Source organism: Carlito syrichta, unplaced genomic scaffold (assembly GCF_000164805.1).
Source record: "Carlito syrichta isolate Samal-C Ts95f unplaced genomic scaffold, Tarsius_syrichta-2.0.1 Scaffold303785, whole genome shotgun sequence".
Lineage (NCBI taxonomy): Eukaryota > Metazoa > Chordata > Mammalia > Primates > Tarsiidae > Carlito > Carlito syrichta.
The window spans coordinates 104,705-126,080 of NW_007247881.1; the positions used below are offsets into that span (position 1 = coordinate 104,705).

The 21,376-nt window shown below is 42.6% G+C and overlaps 1 long non-coding RNA gene across 1 annotated transcript; it reads right to left on the reverse strand.

Moving 5' to 3' along the window:
- Positions 1–822: 822 nt before the first annotated feature.
- On the reverse strand, positions 823–21,002 carry LOC103261591. The gene is made up of 4 exons (XR_002482034.1): positions 20,976–21,002; positions 4,998–5,093; positions 1,645–1,728; positions 823–858 (listed from the first exon to the last, which is right to left on the reverse strand). It is a non-coding gene; the product is annotated as an uncharacterized LOC103261591 (long non-coding RNA).
- Positions 21,003–21,376: the final 374 nt, after the last annotated feature.

Below are 21,376 nucleotides of genomic sequence, written 5' to 3' on the forward strand. Positions count from 1 at the left end.
TCTCTCCAGTATGGATCATTGTATGTCGAGTAAGATATGAATGAGAATGAAAGGCTTTTCCACATTCTTCACATTTGTAGGGTTTCTTTCCAGTATGGATCACTTTATGTTGAGTAAGATTTGAACGAGAGTAAAAGGCTTTGCCACATTCTTCACACTTGTAGGGTTTCTCTCCAATATGGATCATCATATGTCGTGTAAGGAGTGAAGGAATGTGAAAGGCCTTGCCACATTCTTCACATTTGTTGAGTTTCTTTCCAGTATGAATCGTCTTATGTTTAGCAAATTCTCTTTGAGAGCAAAAGGCTTTGACACATTCTTCACATTTGTAGCGTTTCACTCCAGTATGGATCATCATATGTTGAGTAAGGAGTGAACGACAGTGAAAGGCTTTGCCACATTCCTCACATTTGTAGTGTTTCACTCCAGTATGGATCATCTTATGTCGAGTAAGCAGTGAACAAAAGTGAAAAGCTTTGCCACATTCTTGACATTTGTAAGGTTTCTTTCCAGTATGAATGGTCTTATGTCCAACAAATTCTCCTTGATAGCGAAAGGCTTTGCCACATTCCTCACATTTGTAGCGTTTCACTCCAGTATGGATCATCATATGTCGAGTAAGGAGTGAACGAAAGTGAAAGGCTTTGCCACATTCTTCACATGTGTAGCGTTTCACTCCAGTATGGATCACTGTATGTTGAGTAAGATATGAACGATAGTGAAAGGCTTTGCCACATTCTGCACATTTGTAGGGTTTCTCTCCAGTATGAATCACCATATGTCGAGTAAGGAGTGAATGAAAGTGAAAGGCTTTGCCACATTCTTCACATTTGTAGGGTTTCTCTCCAGTATGGATCACTGTATGTTGAGAAAGATATGAAAAACAGTCAAAGGCTTTGCCACATTCTTTACATTTTTTTAATGTTTTTTTTTTTTGAATTGGAGACTCACTGCATCACCCAGACTGGAGTGCAGTCACCATGCCTGTTCACCGCAGCCTCGACCTGCTGGGCTCTGGCAATCCTTCCACCTCAGCCTTCCAAGTAGCTGTATCTATAGGCACATGCTACCATGCCTGTTCAATTTTTGATTTATTGTAGAGAGGAGGTCTCACCAAGTTGCCCAGGTAGGTCTCAAACCCATGGGTCAGGCAATCCACTCACTTCAGCCTCCCAAAGTGCTGAGATTACAGGCTGAGCCACCGGGCCCGGTTCATTCTTCATATTTATAGAGTTTCTCTCCACAATGAATTTTCTGATGTTGTGAATGACATGAGTAATACCTAAGGGCTTTGCCACATTTTTCACTTTTGAAGGCTCTCTCTCCCCTATGAATTCTTTCATGTCTATTTAGATAGGATCATTTCTTAAGCACTTTCCCACATACATTGTGTATATTTCCTCCACTATTTTTTTGACGTTGACTACATTTTGAGGACTGGTTAAAGGTTTTGCTATATTCGTGTTTGAAAGTCATTTCAGAAATATGGATACTCTGGTGGATAACAAATTTGGAGTGTTGTTGAAAGACTTTCCTACTCTTGTTTGTAATGGTTATTTGCAACTGAGCAGTCTATCTGCCCTTCACCCTCATGCACACTTACCCAAGATTTTTGTAAGCATAAGTTTTTAAGGACATATTTACCATATTTTCCCATCGGCACCTTTACAAGTGAGTCTTCTATGCTCTTCTCTGGCAGAAGACCTTCAGTGTAATGAGGCGTCACAGCTGAAAATCATGAAAATAAATATTTATTCCACATACTAGACTCAGATAAATATCCTCTGAAACTGAAACATAATATTATACCATGGTAAGGATATAAGTATGGTGGCAAGTACAAATCACAGGTTTCCACTGTATCATAAATATATGTACTTAAGAAAATACCCCACTGCCTGTGTGAGAGCTCAAAAATCAGCTAATACTTTGCAGAATTCACATGAGAAAATGAGTTACATGGAAGAGAAATTTAGTGATTTTGCCACCATAATTTCTCTTCCTTTACAATGCAGCATGATGCAATCAGATGGAATGTTCTAACTCTTGCATTCTCCCTCAGGGAATAAACAGAAGAGTGGAGTATAAGTCTACGTTTCTGTCCTTTGAGGGTTTATGCAAAGACTGGTTTCTGTCCCAATGTACAGAGAAGACACATCCTAAGAACAGATATGAGTCTACTAGAATCTCTAACTTAGTGATGGGTGTTATATTAATCTAGACAAAGCAATATCATAAACATTATGACATGTATATCTTTGAATTTCAAATACCCCAATTCAAACAAAGTATGCCAAAGAATAGAAAGAATCATGATAAATGACTCCATTAAGGGTACAAAAATAATTTGTGAAGCTGTAAATACAAAAAGTTTGAGAAATTTTCATATGAAGTATAGAAACCCTTACTTGAACCAGCACACTCCTGCCTGGTGACAGAGAACACGCTGATAAAATGTAACCATAAAAAGGATTGGGAAAACATCCTTGATATTGATGTTGGTCTTAGTAATAATTTCTTTATGACTACAGGAATAAAAATAAATATAAAACAAGTTGGAGACATCAAACTGAAAATCTTCTGCAGAGTAAAGGGAAAAGGAAGAAGGCTTACAGGAGAAGAAAAAAATCTGCAAACCATATACTTGATGAGATGTTAAAGAAAGAAAATGGATAATCACTTGAATAAAAAACAGCCAAAAAAGAATAGTTATTCTCCAATGAGGACATACAAATTGCCAACAGGTATGTGAATTGGCACCGAACATTACCAATAGAGGCAATTTCAAATAAACACAATAATGATATATTGTCTCACAGCTGTTAGATGGCTAATATAAACCAGAATACAGAGAGAATTTTTGATAAGGATGTGAAGAAAAAGAAATCCTGTATACTCTTGGTGAGTTTAAAATTGGTAGAGTCATATAAAAATTATTATCAACGTTCTTTTAAAAATAAAAGCAAACTGCCACGTAACAGAGAAATGCCTTTTCTGGGTGTATAACCAAAGGAAATAAAATGAATACCAAAATGAACTCTCCAACTCCTATGGGCATTGCAGTATTTGTCAAGATGGCCAAAGTTGAAAACAACCTAAATATTTGTGGAATCTGTGTTAAGAAAATAACGTGTACGTGAGTGCACACACGCACACACACACAAACACATATATATATATATATGCACAATAGCATATGATTCAGCCAAAAACTATTTTTAAATAATTCTGCAATTTTAACTTTATGGATGACATTGTAAGACATTATGCTAACTGAAGTGAGCCAGGAACACACACACAGAAATACTGCATGAGAACAGGTACAGTGACTCAAGTCTGAAAACCCACATTGGGAGACTGAGGTGAGAGAATTGCCTGAGCTCAGGGGTTCAAGATCAGTCTGGGCACAAGGTGAGACCACGGATCTATGACAAATGCAAAAATAAGCTTGGCGTGTCAGCGCATGCTTATAGTTCCAGTTACTTGAAAGGCTGATATAGAAGGATCACCTGAGGCTAGCAATGAGGCTGTCATGTTCATTAGCATGCCACTGCATTCCAGCCTGGAGTGAGACTCTAACTCGGGGGAAAAAGAAATCTGCATGATCTCACTCCTGTGTAATCAAAAAACTTTGCACTCATACAGGAAGAAAGTACAACATGGTCACCAGGGTCTGCAGGTGGGAAAATGGAGATGTTTTTCAATGGTTACAAAATTTGAGTTATAACTGAGTCTTAAGGAACAAATGTGTACCCTAGTGACTTATTGTTAATAATGATGTTTCGTATGCTGAGAAAATTTGCTAAAATAGAAGACATTACATGTTCTCCTTACAAAACATAAGAACGGCAATCACGTAAGATGGTTGATATGTTCATTAATATAATTGTAATCATAATTTCACACTGTATAGGCATATCAAATTATTACATTATTTACAACATATGGTTATACATTTTTATTTATGTATAAAAAATCAGATGCTAATCACACATAAACATGCATACATATGTGTTTGAATATATGCAAATATGAGCTAGTCCTAAGCTTCATACTAAAGAAAATTATAAAATAAGAGTTATTAAGACATAAGCTAACATGTAGGAGTTTAATATATATTTCCCGATTCTCTACACGATATAGTATACTTAAATATTTGAATATGAAGAAAAACTACCAGTCTCAGATCATGCTATAAAAGTAAAATTTAAGTAAAACATCAGGATTTATTCTATTAAGAGAGATAATCATTGGAAATCTCCCAAGTATAGAAAATCATAAATTAGAAAACATGTAACATGTGTCCAGAGTGTTCTTAAAATATCTCAAACAGATTAAAAAATCACTGCTCACGTACTTCCAATCATGATGCAAAAAGAAAAAAATAGTTTGACATAGATTTCCAAATAAATAAGCAAATAATGCATGTCTCAAAAGCATCAGAGAGGTAGTCAGATCACGCAGTTCCTAACAAACCATTAAATGGATTTTGATGTCCTCTCTATACTTGAAAGATCACTGAGGACACAGTTTTTGGAGAATTTCAGAAGATAGAATAACAAATGTTCCTTTGTGACAGGAAGAGAAAGAATCTCAGGTTTCAAAGTAACCATTTCCAGCCAGACTTGATGGCTCAGCCTGTAATCACGTGCCTTTGGGAGACTGAGGTGAGTGGATTGCCTGAGCCCACGGGTTCGAGACCCACCTGGGTAGTGAGACCTCATCTGTACAATAAATCAGAAAATCAGCCGGGCGTGGTAGCTCATGCCTGTAATTCTGGCTACTTGGAGGGCTGAGGTGGAAGGATCTCCGGAGCCCAGCAGGTCAAGGCTGCAGTGGCCAGGAGCAGCCACTGCACTCCAGTCTTGGTGGCAGAGTGAGACTCCAACTCAAAAAAAAAAAAAGAAACCATTTTCATTGGAGCAGACCACCTCCTCAAACCATATTTCAAGCTGATTCCTCAACCTGTATCATCTGCTTCATTCACTCCCACTTACCTGGAAGTTTGGCTAATGTGCCATGTCTCTTCATATCCCAGGGCTCTTTCTTTTGCTCCAGACACATAATAAGGTCTGGCTTAGAGACAGCAAGTCCTGTTTAATTAGAAAAAACTAACATGACTCTTGCTGGGATTCTTAGATTACAAACCTAGTATATGATCCATAGAGAACACATTATACAAGATTCTAGATAATTAACCCCAAAATAGAGCTTCCCAATAAAACCTTTAGAACATTTAGATAGAATTTTCAATTTATGAGTTTCTTTTTATTCTAAGTCGGAATCTCACTCTGTCACTCAGGTTGGAGTGCAGTGGAAAGCTCACAGTTACCCCAGTGCTCACCTGTTGGGCTCAGGTAATTCTTCTCTCTCAGCCTACTAAGTAACCAGAACTACAGGTGTGCATTACCACTCCCAGATAATTTTTTGATTTAGTGTAAAGATGGGGTCTTGCCAAGTTGCCCAGGCTATTCTTGAACCCATGGGCTCTGGTAGTCCTCTCAACTCAGCCTCCTAATGTGCTGGCATTTCACAGGTGAGCCACCATGCCTGGCCTTAAGTTTGTCAGTTCTTAGTTCAGTACTGGTCAGTCAATAACTTATGGCAGCAATGGGAATGAGATGTGGGCAATGATATCTATGTCACTACGTGTCTGAACTTACCAATAATATAGCTATAAGGACACTGGTCAATTTAAAATAGAGAAGCCTTCATGTCAAAATGAAACATCATTATTTTTTTATTTTCAATTTTAACATATTAGCAGCTTTTCATTGATAGTAGGAATCTGAAACTCATTCATGCAAAGCAGAAATTCCCAGAAAACATTCTACAAAGGAAGGACATAAAATCCTTAGTATAAAATAGGGATTATGTTTTGAAAGTTTCCTCACCTAGAAAAACCAGGTTTCTATGGTTCTCTAACATCACAGTCCTGTACAATAATCGCTGAGGGGAGTCTAGGCATTCCCACTCCTCTGGAGAAAATTCTATGGCCACATCCTTGAATGACAACAACCTCTGAAAGCAACAAAACACACATTTACCAAGTCACCATGGCCTGTAGGTAAAGCAAGAGTGAAAAGAACAGGGTTCAGCTGGCAAAACAACTGTTATCATGCCATAAAAAAATTCAAAACACAGAAATATCCTCTAATGCATTAAGTGTGGAAAAAAAGGATGAAATAAAATCCACTCAGCCAGTGTAGACTCTCTATTTTTGTGAGTGAAACAGCATAAAATGGACACCAAAACAGGCACATACATTTTAAATTACTGTTTAAATCACACAGAATACTTTACATATACTGCTCCTAGTAAGTCAGGAGATGCTCATCAAGTTTTAATTTGTACAACAAAGAATTGAATTTCTTGTTAAAATGCAAATTCTGATTCAGAAAACATGGATTTAGCCTGAGGTTCGCGCTTTTTTGTTCAGTTCATGTGTCTCATTCTTTTTTTTCTTTTTGAGTTGGAGTCTCATTCTGTCACCCAGACTGGAGTGCAGTGGCCACTCCCAGACACCGCAGCCTCGACCCGCTGGGCTCCGGTGATCCTTCCACCTCAGCCTTCCAAGTAGCTGGAACTACGGGCATGCTCTACTATGCCCGGCTAGGTGTGTCTCATTCTGAACCAGGCTAGGGTGCCCTGGAATAATCACATCTTATTACAGTCTCAATCTCCTTGGCTAAAAGAATCCATCCTCCATAGCATCCCAAGTATTTGGGACATATTGGTACCAGATGCCAAGGCACACATGTGGAACACAACATTCATACTGAGATCTTTTAGTCAAAAGTTATAGTAATTTATTATTACTTTTTGAGTTGGCATCTCACTCTTCTTGCCCAAGCTGAGTGCAGTGGTATGCTCATGGGCACTGCAGCCTTGACCTGCTGGACTTAGGCAATTCTTCTGCCTCAGCCTTTCAACTATCTAAAACTACACACACACGCAATCATGCCTGGATAGTTTTTGTAATTTACTGTAGAGACAAGGTCTCACCAAATGCCCAAGTGTTCTCAAAACACAGGCTCAGGGAAGTCTGTTGTCTCAGCCTCCCAAAGTGCTGGGATTACAGTCTGAGTCACCACACCCATCCAATATAGTAATTTATAATCTCAATTTAATAACAAGCAAGTTCATGTTACACAGAAATCAGCCTACAGGTAACTCCCATGACATGTAATCTCTGAAAGCACATTTATATTTTTATTTTTGGCATCCTAGAGAGCAAGTCTATTCTAATTATTCTTTATTCAGACTTTCCAGAGTTATTTGGGACAGTAACTGTCATCCTGTTTAAATGTACATTTTATTAACCATGTTCTACATGGAGCTGATGGAGCATCTAGACAGAACCTTAACAATACATGTTCTGGCTAGGAGCAGAGTCTTATGCCTATAATCCCAGCACCTTGGGAGGTCGTGGCAAAAGAATTTCCTGAACCCTTGGGTGTGAGACCAGCCTGGGCAACTTGGCAAGGCCTCATCTCTACAATAAATTAAAAAATTAACTGGGCTGGTGGCCATGAATGTGCCAGTGTATTTCATTCTGAACAACAGAGGAAGACTACAACTAAATATATATATACACGTTTCTATCCTTCATTAGGATCTGAGGATCTACCCAATTTCCAAAGGGATTCTTGGTTACCAAGCCTTCCCATGACCCCCCAGGACAAGGGAACATTTTTAATAATGCAGGTCACATATTTATGGTGAGAACAGTTTATGACAACTAAACAGTATAGTTGAAGAGAATAGAAGAGGCTATGTAGAAGCAGTGTCCTACAGACCCATTGAATAGCACAGGAAGAACAAAATTAGTTGAAACAAACTCACTAGGCAGGACCATCACAAGGACAGAAGCATGGTTTGCAAGTTTTACAAACATGACATTCCTTCTGATCTGGGACGCATTTATTTACCTGAGAGGTAGCCATTTTTTGTTTTTCTTTCTACTTCTCTGGGATTTCTTCTCAGGTGAGATTATTAAATCAGGTTACACCTACATTTTGAAAATATGCCTTTATGTATTTCAAAATTAAGCGGAATGTATTTATTTTTTGTCAGTCTTACCACCCTCTTGGGAGCCCCTCGCTTGCTCTCCTGTTTGTCTGAGGTTCTCTTTGATTTGATTCTTCCACCATCTCCCTGAGGTGGGTCTACTTTGTCATTAGGATAGTTTTTCTTCTTTACAAATGCAAGATAATCCAGAGAACAGACATCAATTTTGCCTTTGCCCCTCAAGAACAGTGATGTGTCTACAAGTGCACAGAAACCAGTCGCCAAACTAAAATAAAATTTTTAAGTTACTAATTTAATAATATAAAACTTAGTCACAATCAATCCAAAATGGGACAGTCAACTCTCAAAAATTCGACATAACTCCATTTTAGACCGGGGTGGGGGGGGGAATCTCTGATCTCTTTATGTGTTTCCATGTAGCTAAAATAATTTTGAAATGCTGAAAGGTTGGCACCAGTATGCAGCTGTCCAGACCACCTCTGGGAAAGTGGAAGTATGTGCACTCACTCTGTTTTGTTTAATAAAGGAATAAGGAGACTGTGAATCAAGGACAAAGATAATTCACCACTTTCCAGGACTCCTCTCATCTCCCAGATGTCTGCAAGTCTAAGCCACCTCTTGATCTTAGCCACTCTCTGTCCCACAGCCTGGATAAAAATTTTGAAAAAGCACATATTACCCGGGAGGGTTCTTTAGGATGCCATCCCCTCAATTCCTTTGTTCTAGTGTCCCTACTAAATAAAGTCACAACACCTGCTCAAACTCCTTATGTCAACAGAAGCGGATTGGGACCTGGTGACACAAATATCCAATGACACTAATGACACATCCTGGAGATTTCCACCTAGGTAATTCAGATAAGGCCACTGCAGGACTGTCACCCAACAGCACTTGCCCATCCTGGCTTCCCCTTGCCCCTTCTCAAAGCCTTTCCTCCCAGGCCCTCTGTGATCCCCACACCATGAGTCCTGGCTTGTGTTTATGGACTCAAGAACCGCTGTTGGCCAAGAGCCTCCTTAACGTTGTGATGGAGCCACCATTTAACTCTGGGGAGGATCATAGCCTCCCCTTCCACCCACCAACCCCCCACACAGGTCGGATCCTGTCCACAAGCCTTGCGGGTTCAGCACACTTGGAGATGATGAGCTGCATGGAGAGTTCTCAGCAGGCCATGTCGCTGCAGGGTCAAGACCACAGGGTCACGGCCCAGGTCTACCTACAGTGAGGGGACAGGCCGAGTCACCGGTGGGGACAGGTCCAGGCTCAGAGCTGAAGGAGAGGCCAGTCCCTAAAAGAGCTGGGTCATCCCAGTCCATCCCCACTCCCCCTCTCGGGACACCTCCCCACACACTCACCACTCCCGCCTTCCGAGGGTCTCAGCGTCCAGTCTATGAATCTCCCAAGACCTGCATGTCACAGGCAAACACAGGCTAAAATGAAGACACGCGAGGCTGACGGAGGAAACTAAGGCCCTCTAACAGCCCAGAAGCTGCCCCCTAACTTCCACCTCCTGTCTGATTGGCCATTTCAAACACTAGCATCAGTTGATTGGATAAACTCCAGGCCATCTGGTCTTGAGTGACAGGACATGCGATCAGACACGGGCTGCATGAGGCAAGAAAATGTGGAGATTTTTCCCAGCTCTGGAAGGGGCTAGGAATTTATGAGGGGGCCCCTTACAGGAATTGCTGGGAAAACTGACATTTGCATGGCTCCCAGTAGTTGGGTTGTGGAGCTGCAAGAATACAATGCCAGTATGTCCCAGAAGAGGCCGTGTCAACCTACAGTCCAGCGACCCACCAACCAGGAGTGACAGAAACTCCCATCACAGCCAGGCTTGGTGGATTGGCCTGTAATCCTGCACCTTTGGGAGGCTGAGGTGTGTGGATTGCCTGAACCCACAGGTTCGTGACCCGCCTGGGCAACTTGACGAGTCTTCATCTCTACAATAAATCAAATAATCAGCCAGGCGTTGTAGTGCATGCCTGTAATTCCGGCAACTTGGAAGGCTGAGGCTGCAGGATCGCCGGAGCCCAGTAGGTCAATGCTGCGGTGGCCGGGAGCGGCCATCGCACTCCAGTCTTGGCGACAGAGTGAGACTCCAACTCAAAAAAAAAACTCTCATCATGCCCCAAAGGGGGCCACAAGCCTCCTCCCCCCACCCTTGTGCCCAGACTCCGGGGCAAGGAGAAACCTAAAGGCATTTTTGCCTATAAAGTCCTTATTGTTTTGCACCTCCTGTCAGTCAAGACCAGAAGGGCGGGGCCTAAAGACTTTTCCAATCAATGGATGCTGAAGTCTGAACTGATCAATCAGATGGGAGCTGGAAGTGAGAGGGCAGTTTTTGGACCTTCGTCTCCTGCGCCTGCACAGAGTTGAGTCGTCCTTTCTGCAGTGTCCTGTACTCTGGCACCCACGTGTATCTTCACTTCAACCTCTGTCGCCCTGTGATCTGCAGGATGTGGAAGAGTGGTGGGGAGGATCTGACTGGCTGGCAGGGCCAACGGAGGGGGGCTCTGGGGTACTGTTCTCCGTCCTTCCTTTTTCCAACCCAAGGTTACAACACAACGTAGAGGAAAAAATTTCTCTCTTTATAGCTGTGGAGATCAATACATTTTCACCAGAAAGTGTAATAGATTATTGTTGAGTTTCACAGGTGTATGAAAGCATCCATTACATTTGTTTTTTGAGTCAATCTCACTCTGTCATCCAGGCAGGAGTGCAGTGGCACACAAATGGCCAACCCAGAATCCGGGGATCCTTCCGTCTCAGTCTTTTAAGTAGCTAGAACTACAGGCACGCGCGCTACCACACCCATCTTTTTTTTTTTTTGTAGTGAAGAGGTCTCGCCAAGGTGCCTGGACTGGTCTTGAACATATGTGCTCAGACGATCCACTCGCCACGGCCTCCCGAGCCTAGCCAATAATATTTTCAATAAATTATTTTTTCATGCTGAGTTTAGTCATAAGAATATAACTCTCCATGGACAAAGAACGTATTTAGCCATATGAATTGGTTACAGTTTCCTGTTACTTGGGCAAATAATGAGGAGTATGTCTGGAGAAACACACTGGTAGATAACCGGTTTACCACCATATTACAAAGCCACTAGAGAAAACAGGTCAAGTGGTCAGTGTCCCTACCCCCCAGGAACTTCCAACTGTTGTAAAAGGGTAAATAGTGTTGAATCAGCACTGTGTGATCTGTACAAAGAATGGAGTTATCCATGTTACCTGACTTTTTGTTGTGAGTTCTGATGTTACTGCTTAAGAGAGCATTCTCAGACAGAATTGTTGCTGTTTCATCATTATATCTGTTGGTTTGACATTGTTAAAAACAACCATATAGGTTTTGTCTGTTGTTTTTTTCTGTTGTGCCCAGGATGGAGTGCAGTTGGACCCTCATGGCCACTGGAGCCTTGACCAGATGGCCACAGGCAATACTTCCACATCAAACTTCAGGCATGTGCCATCATGCCCAGTTAATTGCTTGATTTATTGCTGAAATGAAGTTGTGCCAAGTTGGCCAGGCTGATCTGGAACCCCTGGGCTCAGGCAATACTCTCACCTCATCTCCCAAACTACTGGAATTATAGGTGTGAGCCATGGCACCCAGCTATCCCCCATGTGATTCTAACATGGAAACATTGTCAAGCTGAAGGTTGCCAGATATGTTTGTGAAAAGTTGAATTCAGAAGGGAGGTCACCTGTCCTGTTCTGCTTGGGTGTGGCAAGTAGCATCACGTATTCATTGCTGTAGCAGAAATTGCCAGTCTTTCTGGAGGGAGGGCACTTGTGGGAAGGAAAGAATTAACTCACACTTTACACTCCCTGTAGGATCTCACTGTTTTTGAACCTGTCTCCTGTGACAAAGACAGAGAAAGGTAGACTTTATCACCCTTTCTGGACCCTCCTTCCTGTGGGTGTGGTGGTAGCAAGGAAAGGATTGTGCTTATGGGAAAGGCATATACTGCCTACACATCATAACTTATGCCAGGAATCCTATCACTTAGGGAGGCTGAGGTGAGAGGATTGCTTGAGGTCAGGAGTTTGAGACCAACCTCTAAAACAAAGCATATTCATGTCACCATAAAAATAATTAATGAAAAATTAGCCAGGATTATTAGCAAAGGCCTGTAGCTCCAGCTACATTGGAGGCTGAGATGGAAGGATTGCCTGAGCCCAGGAATTCAAGGCTGTGGTGAGTAATGATGGTGCCACTTCACTTCTGCCTGGGTGACAGAGTGTGACTCTAACAAAAAAAAGTTCAATTTAATTTTAAAATAAAGGCATAATTTCAACATATACTGTGACTTCTCCAGTCATCTCACCTGAAACGAAATCCCATAGGGCCAGGCAGTGTGGCTCAGACTGTAATCTGAGCATTTTGAGAGGTGAAGGAGAGAGGAATGATAAAGTCATGGGTTTGAGACCATCCCAGGGAACTTGGCAAGACCTCTTCTCTACAATACATTAAAAACTGGCCAAGTGGTCAGGCTCGGTGGCTCAGCCTGTAATCCCAGCACTTTGGGAGGCCAAGGTGAGTGGATTTCCTGAGTTCACAGGTTCGAGAACCACCCAGGCAAATTGGCGAAACTACGTCTCAACAATAAATCAAAAATTAGCCACGTGTGGTAGCATGTCCCTGTAGTTGTGGCTGCTTGGAAGGCTGACATGGAAGTTTCACCGGACCCAGCAGGTCAAAGCTACAGTGGCCGGGAGCATGCCACTGCCCTCCAGTCAGGGCGACAGAGTGACACTCCAACTAAAAAAAAAAAAAAAAATATCAGAAGGACTGCCTGAGCCCAGCAGGTCATTGTTGGGGTGGCTGTAGCGTGTCACTGCACTCCAACCTGGGCAAAGGAGTAAGATTCTAACTCAAAAAAAAAATTTGCAGAGGAGCTGGCGGAAAAGAAAAAAAATACCTGATTCTCAGGTAAATGTGTCCCAGGTCTGAAGGACTGTCATTTTTAAAACTTGTAAACCTCACTGCTACCTGTGATGGTCTTGCTAATGAGTATTTTTCAACTATTTTTGTTCTTCCTGATATTCAAGGGCTTTGAAGAATGCGTCTCCCTACATACCAGAGGCTCCACTGTTCTCAGCATCTGTGTTGCCTAGTTGCCATGAACTGTTCTCACCATGAGTGAAAGACCTGTAGTACTAACAATGTCCCCTTGTGGTTGGGGAGCATAGCAAGTTGTGGATATCCAAGCTTCCCATTGGAAGTGGGGTAGGTCCTCAGATACAAGCCAAGGATGGGAATATGAACAATTAGTATTTCATATGATGCTGGGCTCAGTGGCTCAGCCTGTAATCCCAGCGCTTTGGGAGTCCGAGGTGAGTGGACTGCCTGAGCCCACGGTATCAAGACCCGCCTTGGCACCTCGGTGAGACCTCATCTGTACAATGAATCAAAAAATTGCCCGGTCATGGTAGTGCGCGCCTGTAGTTCCAGCTACTTGGAAGGCTGAGACGGAAGAATCGCCGGAGCCCAGCAGGTCGAGGCTGCAGTGCCCGGGAGCGGTAACTGCACTCCAGTCTGGGTCACAGAGTAAGACTGCAACTCAAAAAAATAAAATAAAATAAAATAAAATAAAAAAGATTTCACATGATGCTCCATCATCTCCATGGAGAAACAGGATGACAGTTTTTGCCCAGAACAACACCAAAATGACTGAATAAAGAATTATTAAAAGAGAGTTGCTCTTTAGAATGCCAAAAACAAACAATATAAATAGTTTTTTAGATCACACACCATGGGAGGTACCTGTACATGGATTTCTGCCTAAGATATTATTCTTTATTATTAGATTGATATTAAAATATAGTATTTTGGGGCATATAAATCTCAGCATGCATGTTTTGTTGCACTTGTGTGCATTGGCACCTGATACCAATTTGTCCCAGCATCCTTCAGGCCAGGAGATCGAGGCCGCAGTGAGCTGTGAATATGCCATTACACCCCAGCATGGGAAGAGAATGAGACCACCCAACTGAAAAAAAAAAAGTGCTAAAGCTCAGGCAAATTCCAAATCTCCTGAATCATAATTTGCATTTTAAAAATATATTCAGTTCATTTTGTACACATTAAAACTTGATGAGGACTTTTCAACCTACTGTGAATTTTCCCTCTGAGCAGTATATGCAACTTATTCTGTGGTATGTAAATATAGCACTCAAAATTGTACATGCATGTGTTGATGCCCAAATTTCTGCTTTATCATTCACAAAAATAGTGTGTACACTGGCAGAGTGAATTTCATTTCATTTTTTTTCTCAGACTTAATGAATTAGAGAATATTTCTGTTACATATTATCTTATTGCTTAATTCTAGTTTTCAGCTGGATCCTGGCTAATATTTTTGATTTATTGTAGAAATGAGGTCTCGCCAAGTTGCCCAGGCCCATCTCATACTCATGGCCTCATCCTCTCACCTCACCCTCCCAAAGTGCTGGGATTATAAGCACTGCACACAGCATTAGATGTATAACTTTTTCCAGACATCTATATCTTGCCTACAATTTTTAAAAAAAACTTTTCAATCTCTATTGATAAAACACATTTTATGGTAAATAACTGGATGTAAGATAAGTGGATCCATTTTTTGTTAAAGGGTATAAACCCAGGTAGTAGAGGCACTGACACAGAGACAAGCCTGAATTAAGTGTCAAGTCAGGCCATCCTATGACTTGGGGTATCTTCTTTCACAGTCCTGCTAACTGAATTGCCTGGTGACTACACTCTCAGGAGATACTGAACTTGCTCTACCATGTGCCTAAGAGGATTCATGTGGGTTCTTACACCTTCTCACTAGGTGAGATATTTTATAATTTTTTATTCCTCTTACAAGTGAAACTTAATCCAGAATGAAAGTAGGAACTCTAAAAAACTAAGAATAAACTTGTTCACATTTGCCTCAGCATCACCATTTTTCCTTAGACTGACATGCTTTGAAGCAAGCATAGGTTAGACATAGTTAATTTCCAATAAGCAGGATTTAGGAGGCATTAAGACATTTTAAGATTACATTTTCTGCAGGCAAAGAGGCAGCCTACCTCATTCCCCTCAATAAATCTCCATCAGATGCAAAACTAGAGCAACCCAACAACCAAACTTTCAACTCAAGGTTTTCATACTAATCTCTAGGAAACTTTCAGGTCCTTGTCAAGGGGGAATCAAAGATCACCTCATGGCTGGCTGAAGTCACAGAAATTATAATAAGAACATGTTTTGGTCAAGAAGTTTGTGGATTTCAAACATCTTACAAGTCTCGCTGTTGATTTTTCTTCTTCCAGGATAAAAATTTATAGGAAATACATTTAAGTTGATTAGGTTGAAAACCCCTTTCCCTTGACTCCTCCCATGTAGCCCATCACCTGAGGGATAAGATGCTAATGCCTGGCAACCAGCAAAATATAAAACTCATGTGGCTACAGTTAACATCAAAGACCAATGGCCTGGGACAGTCCTGTGGGATTAAAGCCGCTTTTCCCAAAGACCTTTAAAAATCCCAATTTTTGGCCCTTCCACACCTCACTTGTCTCTGTCTACACCCTTTCCAAGTGTGAAAGGTGATTATTAAAATTTGCTTCTTTCTACTTTCTCCTTTGTTTCAATCTTGCATTATTCCCATGACAATGATCCACCTCACCACAGTTTACACTTTCACAGAGGACAGGAATCATTTCTGTCTTTTCCCCTCAATACCAGCAATTTGTGGAAAATGCAAAGAGACTTCTCACCTAATCAACTTAAATATATTTCCTAAAATTTTTATCTTGGAAGAAGAGAAGTCTTAGACTAAAACAACAGCGAATGTAACCATGAAATGTCAAAATAAGGCAGGGTAGCTAACACAGGTAAGAGATAAATTTCCCATAGGCTGCTTTTAGAAAGCATTCAGACATTTTACTGTAGACCAATTTGGCAACCTTTCCAACTTTTTGGCAAATCAAAAGAAAACCTCATAATATGTAAGACAAGGACAACCCCATGATAATAATCACTAAGAATCTTTCAGGACAAGTGTGGTGGCTCATGTTCATGATCCCAGCATGTTGGGAAAAGGAGATGACAGTATTTCTTCAGCATATAATTTCCAAACCAACTGCAGAAACTTGGTGAACCCTCATTTAAACAATAAATAAAAAAAAAAATTGGTGAGGCATGGTGGTGCATATTTCTGGTTCCAGCTACTTGGAAGGCAGAAGTGGTAGGTTCGTGACTAGGTTGATGAGGCAGTGGCCATGAGTGTGCCAATGCTTTACAGTCAGGGGAAATAGTGAGACTCCTACTAAAAAAAAAATAAAAGGCAGACTCTGTAACTCAAGCTGCAATCCCAGCAGTTTGGGAGGCCAAGGCAAGAGGATTGCGTGAACTTGTGGGTTAGAGGCAAGCCCAGGCAATTTGGCAAGACCTCCTCTCTACAATAAATAACAAATTAGCCAGGTCTGGTAGCACATGTCTGTAGTTCACATAACACAGGAGGTGGCCAAAAAATTTTTGATTAATACATTATGTGAGCTGAGCTTGGTGGCTCAGCCTGTAATCTCACACTTCGGGAGGCTGAGGTCAGTGGATTGCCTAAGCCCGTGGGTTCAAGACCCACCTGGGCAACTTGGCGAGACCTCATCTCTACAATAAATCAAAAAATCAGCTGGGCATGGTAGCGCATACCTGTAATTCCGACTACTTGGAAGGCTGAGGTGGAAGGATTGCCGGAGCCCAGCAGGTCGAGGCTGCGGAGGCCAGGAGCGGCCACTGCACTCCATTCTGGGTGACAGAGTGAGACTCCAATTCAAAAAATAAAATAAAAGTAATAGAAAAAAGAGCCAGGCTCAGGGGCTCAGTCTGTAATCCCGCACCTTTGGTAGGCTGAGGTGAGTGGATTGCCTAAGCCCACGGGTTCGAGACCTGCCTGGGCAGGCGAGACCTCATCGCTACAATAAATCAAAAAATTAGCTGGGTGTGGTAGTGCGCGCCTGTAGTTCCAGCTGCTTGGAAGGCTGAGGTGGAAGGATCGCCAGAGCCCAGCAGGTCAAGGCTGCAGAGGCCAGGAGCAGCCACTGCACTCCAGTCTGGGTGACAGAGTGAGACTCTAACTTTAAAAAAAAAGTAAAAATTAGTAGAAACATTGTGTCAGCATGTTGCAACATTATGTCATGATCAAGCTTCCTTTATGTCAGTGATACTTAGGAGATTCAGTAGTTGGGAATCCATCAATACAATTAGGCACATTAATAAAATCGATGAACTGGGCTCAGTGGCTCAGCCTGTAATCCCGAGCCTTTAGGAGCCTGAGGTGAGTGGATTGCCTGAGCCCGTGGGTTCGAGATCCGCCTGGGCAGATGAGACCTCATCTCTACAATAAATCAAAAAATCAGCTGGCCGTTGTAGCGCTCGCCTGTAGTTCCAGCTACTTGGAAGGCTGAGGCGGAAGGATTGCTGGAGCCCAACAGATTGAGTCGGCAGTGGCCGGGAGCATGCCACTGCCCTCCAGCCTGGGCAACAGAGTGAGAGTCCAATTCAAAAAAAAAAATGAGAAAGACATATAATCTTGTTTATAGATTAAAAAGATATTGTGAAATTTACAAAAAATTTTACATTTAAAGATCAAATTATAAAAACGTGTAAAATATTTCTGAAACATGAAAAACAGTAGAAGTAAAAATAAATGATTTGGAAGAAAGATTAAATGGTATAATTAACCAATAATCCTCTAATCAGTTTATCAATTGAGTTTTGTACTGATATACAAACAGCTGTTTGTGTTGTAAAGAAAACAAATATTTTTACAAATATTTAAATTGGAAATCCCTAAAAAGTTTGAAAGATGTTATCACCCATAATAAGGACTTGAAAAAACAATGTGATAGTGACTTTAAAAAAAGAGTGAAAGTGGAATACTGCTGGGGGAGTGTGGGGCATACCTCATCAGCAAGCATCCCTGCATAATGGACATTTGTATACATAACCCTGAATTGTACCCACATCTTCAAAATAAATAAAGACAGAAAATCCAAGGGAATACAGAGTTTGTTTTTTTCCAGTTGGGAGTCCTACTCTGTCACCCAGACTGGAGTGCGGTGGCATGCTTCCAGCACTGCAGCCTCAACCTGCTGAGCTCCAGTGATCCTTCCACCTCAGTCTTCCAAGTAGCTGGAACTATAGGTGCATGCTACCACACCTGGCTAATTTTTTGATTTATTGTTGAGATGAGGTCTCGCAAACCTGCCCAGGCGGGTCTTGAAGCCTCGGGCTGAGGCAGTCCACTCACCTCAGCCTCCCAAAGTGCAGAATTACAGGCAGAGCCACCAAGCCCAGCAGAATACACACTTTTAAAGTAGAGTAAGATACATATGAAGGCCAGGCATGGTGGTTCCTGCCCATAATAACAAAACTTTGGGAGAAAGAGGTGAGAGGATTAATTGCCTGAGCCCATAGGCTTGAGAACAGACTGGACAACTTCAGAAAACCTCATCTCTACAATAAACCAAAAAGTTAGCTGAGCATGGTGGTGTGTGCTGATAGTTCCAGCTACTTGAAAGGTTGAGGTGGATGGATCACCTGAGCTCAGCAGGTCGAGGCTATGGGGGATGGAGGATGTTACTGCACTCTAGCTTGGGTGGCAGAGTGAGACTCCAACTTTAAAAATAAGAAAACAGGCTGGGCTCGGTGGTTCAGCCTGTAATCCCAGCGCTTTGGGGGGGCAGAGGTGAGTGGGTTACCTGAGTCTGCAGATTTGAGACCCACCTGGGCAAGTTGGCGAGACCTCACCTCTACAATAAAAATCAAAAATTAGCTGTGCATGGGAGAGTGTGCCTGTAGTTCCAACTACTTAGAAGGCTGAGGCGGAAGGGTCGCCGGAGCCCAGCAGGTTGAGGCTGCGGTGGCTAGGAATGGCCACTGCACTCCAGTCTGGGTGACAGAGTGAGACTCCAATTCAAAATAAATAAATAAATAAATAAAAATAAAATAAGAAAACAGATGAGTATCAGTCAACGTTGGCACGCTATAAAATCATGACATTCTAGTAGGAAAAAGAGACACAGCCCCTGACCTGGAACACATTTACCTTATAACGAGTCATTTTTGCCACCACTTCCTCCAGCACTTCTATTCAGATGAGATTATCTGGACAAGTCACATCTACTTGTTGAAGATATGATTTTATTTTTAAAAAATTAAATTCAATGTATTTTATGAGTCTGAGTATCACTCCATAACCCAGGCAGGGGTGAAGTGTCTCCACAGAGCTTATCACCATCTTGACCTCCTGAGTTCTACAGATTATTCCTTCTCAGGCTCCCAAGAATCTGAAACTATAGGCATGTGCGACCGCTCTTGGCAAAATTGTTTCAGTTTTATAGCTACATAGATGTGCTATGTTGTCCAGGTTAGCCTCAAATTTCTGGACTCAAGCAATTCTCTCTCCTCTCCCTGCCTCACCACTGACATGGAAAAAAACCCCAAAAAGTACACAAAACCCAAGAGGGGTCTTGGCCGCTCATATTCATGGTATTAATGGTCCTCTAAATAAAGTCATTGCCCCTGTTCCAACTCCTTGTCTTGCCTTTGGCTGTCTCACCAGGCAAAACCAAGTATGGACCTGGTGACAAACTGACCCTTGAAAGGTCAGACCAAGAGTGGGAAGCCACTTTTCATCTTGTTCTGAAACTCTGACACAATGATGAGAAAGTAGAAGCTATGCTTTTGGCAAAATACACATTTTAGGTAAAATTAACTTTATCGACTTTGTCTTTTCAGAAACAGACTTCCTGGTATCTGAAGTATCTCATAGTGACAATCAAGCTTCCTAGAGTAAAGGGAATTTACAAGACCTAAGACATCATGCATGGGGCAAGGACTGTAAAAGCATAAAACTTGTAATTACAAAAGTTATAACCACTCAGAGGGGGATTCGATCTTCCAGTAAATTGGACACTATCTACAGGGAAGCCAAGGATCCCCCACAGCTACTCACTGGGAATGCCTAGGAGATAAGGGGAGGTGCACCCTCCACTACCTCTAAGGAATGTCGTTTGGGAAGGTGCAGGGGAATTAGAATCCTTGCCGGACCCTTCTCTAGGGGCAATGATAATATGGACAGACCTTAATGGGTCTATGTCAGAGGATCTCCAAGACATCCACATGTAGTCGACAAGGAAGTCACAGCAGTCACGTACAACATCTCCAAGAAAAGGATATAAGCCAGGACTCTGGGTGGTGAACTCTTCTTAAATAAGTCTTTTCTTCTCTCATCTCTATGTGTTGCAATTCTTTGCAATTTACTCGGATCTCTGGGTTCCCAGTGCGCACCTCTGGCTTGCCAGCCCCAAGGGGCTGCGCCCCTTGGTCCATTCATTTTCCCTCACCCTGTCCAGTATTCTAGCAACCCTGATGACTTGGCCTAGGGATATCGACCTGAATATTCCAGATCACGCGACTGTGGGGCTGTCCCCCACCGGCACCTGACCGTAGCGGACTTCACCCTGCCTCTTCTACAAGCCTTTACACCCAAGACCTCGGGAGACCACAGACTATAAGCCCTGACTGGAACTTAGGGATTCACGATCCGCTGTTGGCCCAAGGGAACCCCTTAACACTGTGCTGGAGCATCCGTTTACCTTATAAGAAGAGAGACGGATGGGGCCAGGACCACAACACCTTCCCCCAGGGGTCCCCACACGGGTCAGACCTCCCACGACACTCCTGGGTCTCACACATACATACTGGAGAAGCCTCCAGTAGAGCGAGGTCGCCATGGGGACAAGACGCTGGGGACCGAACCAGACCCACCCTGTGAAGAGGGGACCGGGGCTGAGCCACCGGCGGGCACAGGTTCAGTATCAGAAGTGAGGGGAAGGCCGGTCGGCCACAGCCGGGTCATCTGTATCCGTGTCCATCCTGCCTCTCGCTCTCGCACCCACACCCATACTCACCATCTCCCGGCTTCTGGGTGTCCCAGCGTCTTCCTTACTGAGTCCCCGGACCTGCATTTCACAGGGCGAAAAAGGAAGAAGCAAAGAAATGTGACTGTTTCCGAGATGATTGGGCACTTCCGCAGGCCCAGAAAACAAAGGCCGCGTCAGAACCCGGAAGCCACCAACTCGATTTAATCTCCTTTCTGATTGGGTAACTTCCGAACTGGCATCCACTGATTGGATAAGGTAACAGGTCACCACCCTTCTGATCTTGAATGACAGCAGATGTGATGCAACAGGGATGGAGTAGGCAAGAAAAAAGAAAAGCATGTCTTTTTCTTGTAGCATTTTGAGGTTGCGCTGCCTCCCTGCACCGGAAGTTGGGGGGAGGAGCAGGATGTGTGGTGCATCGCAGAGCG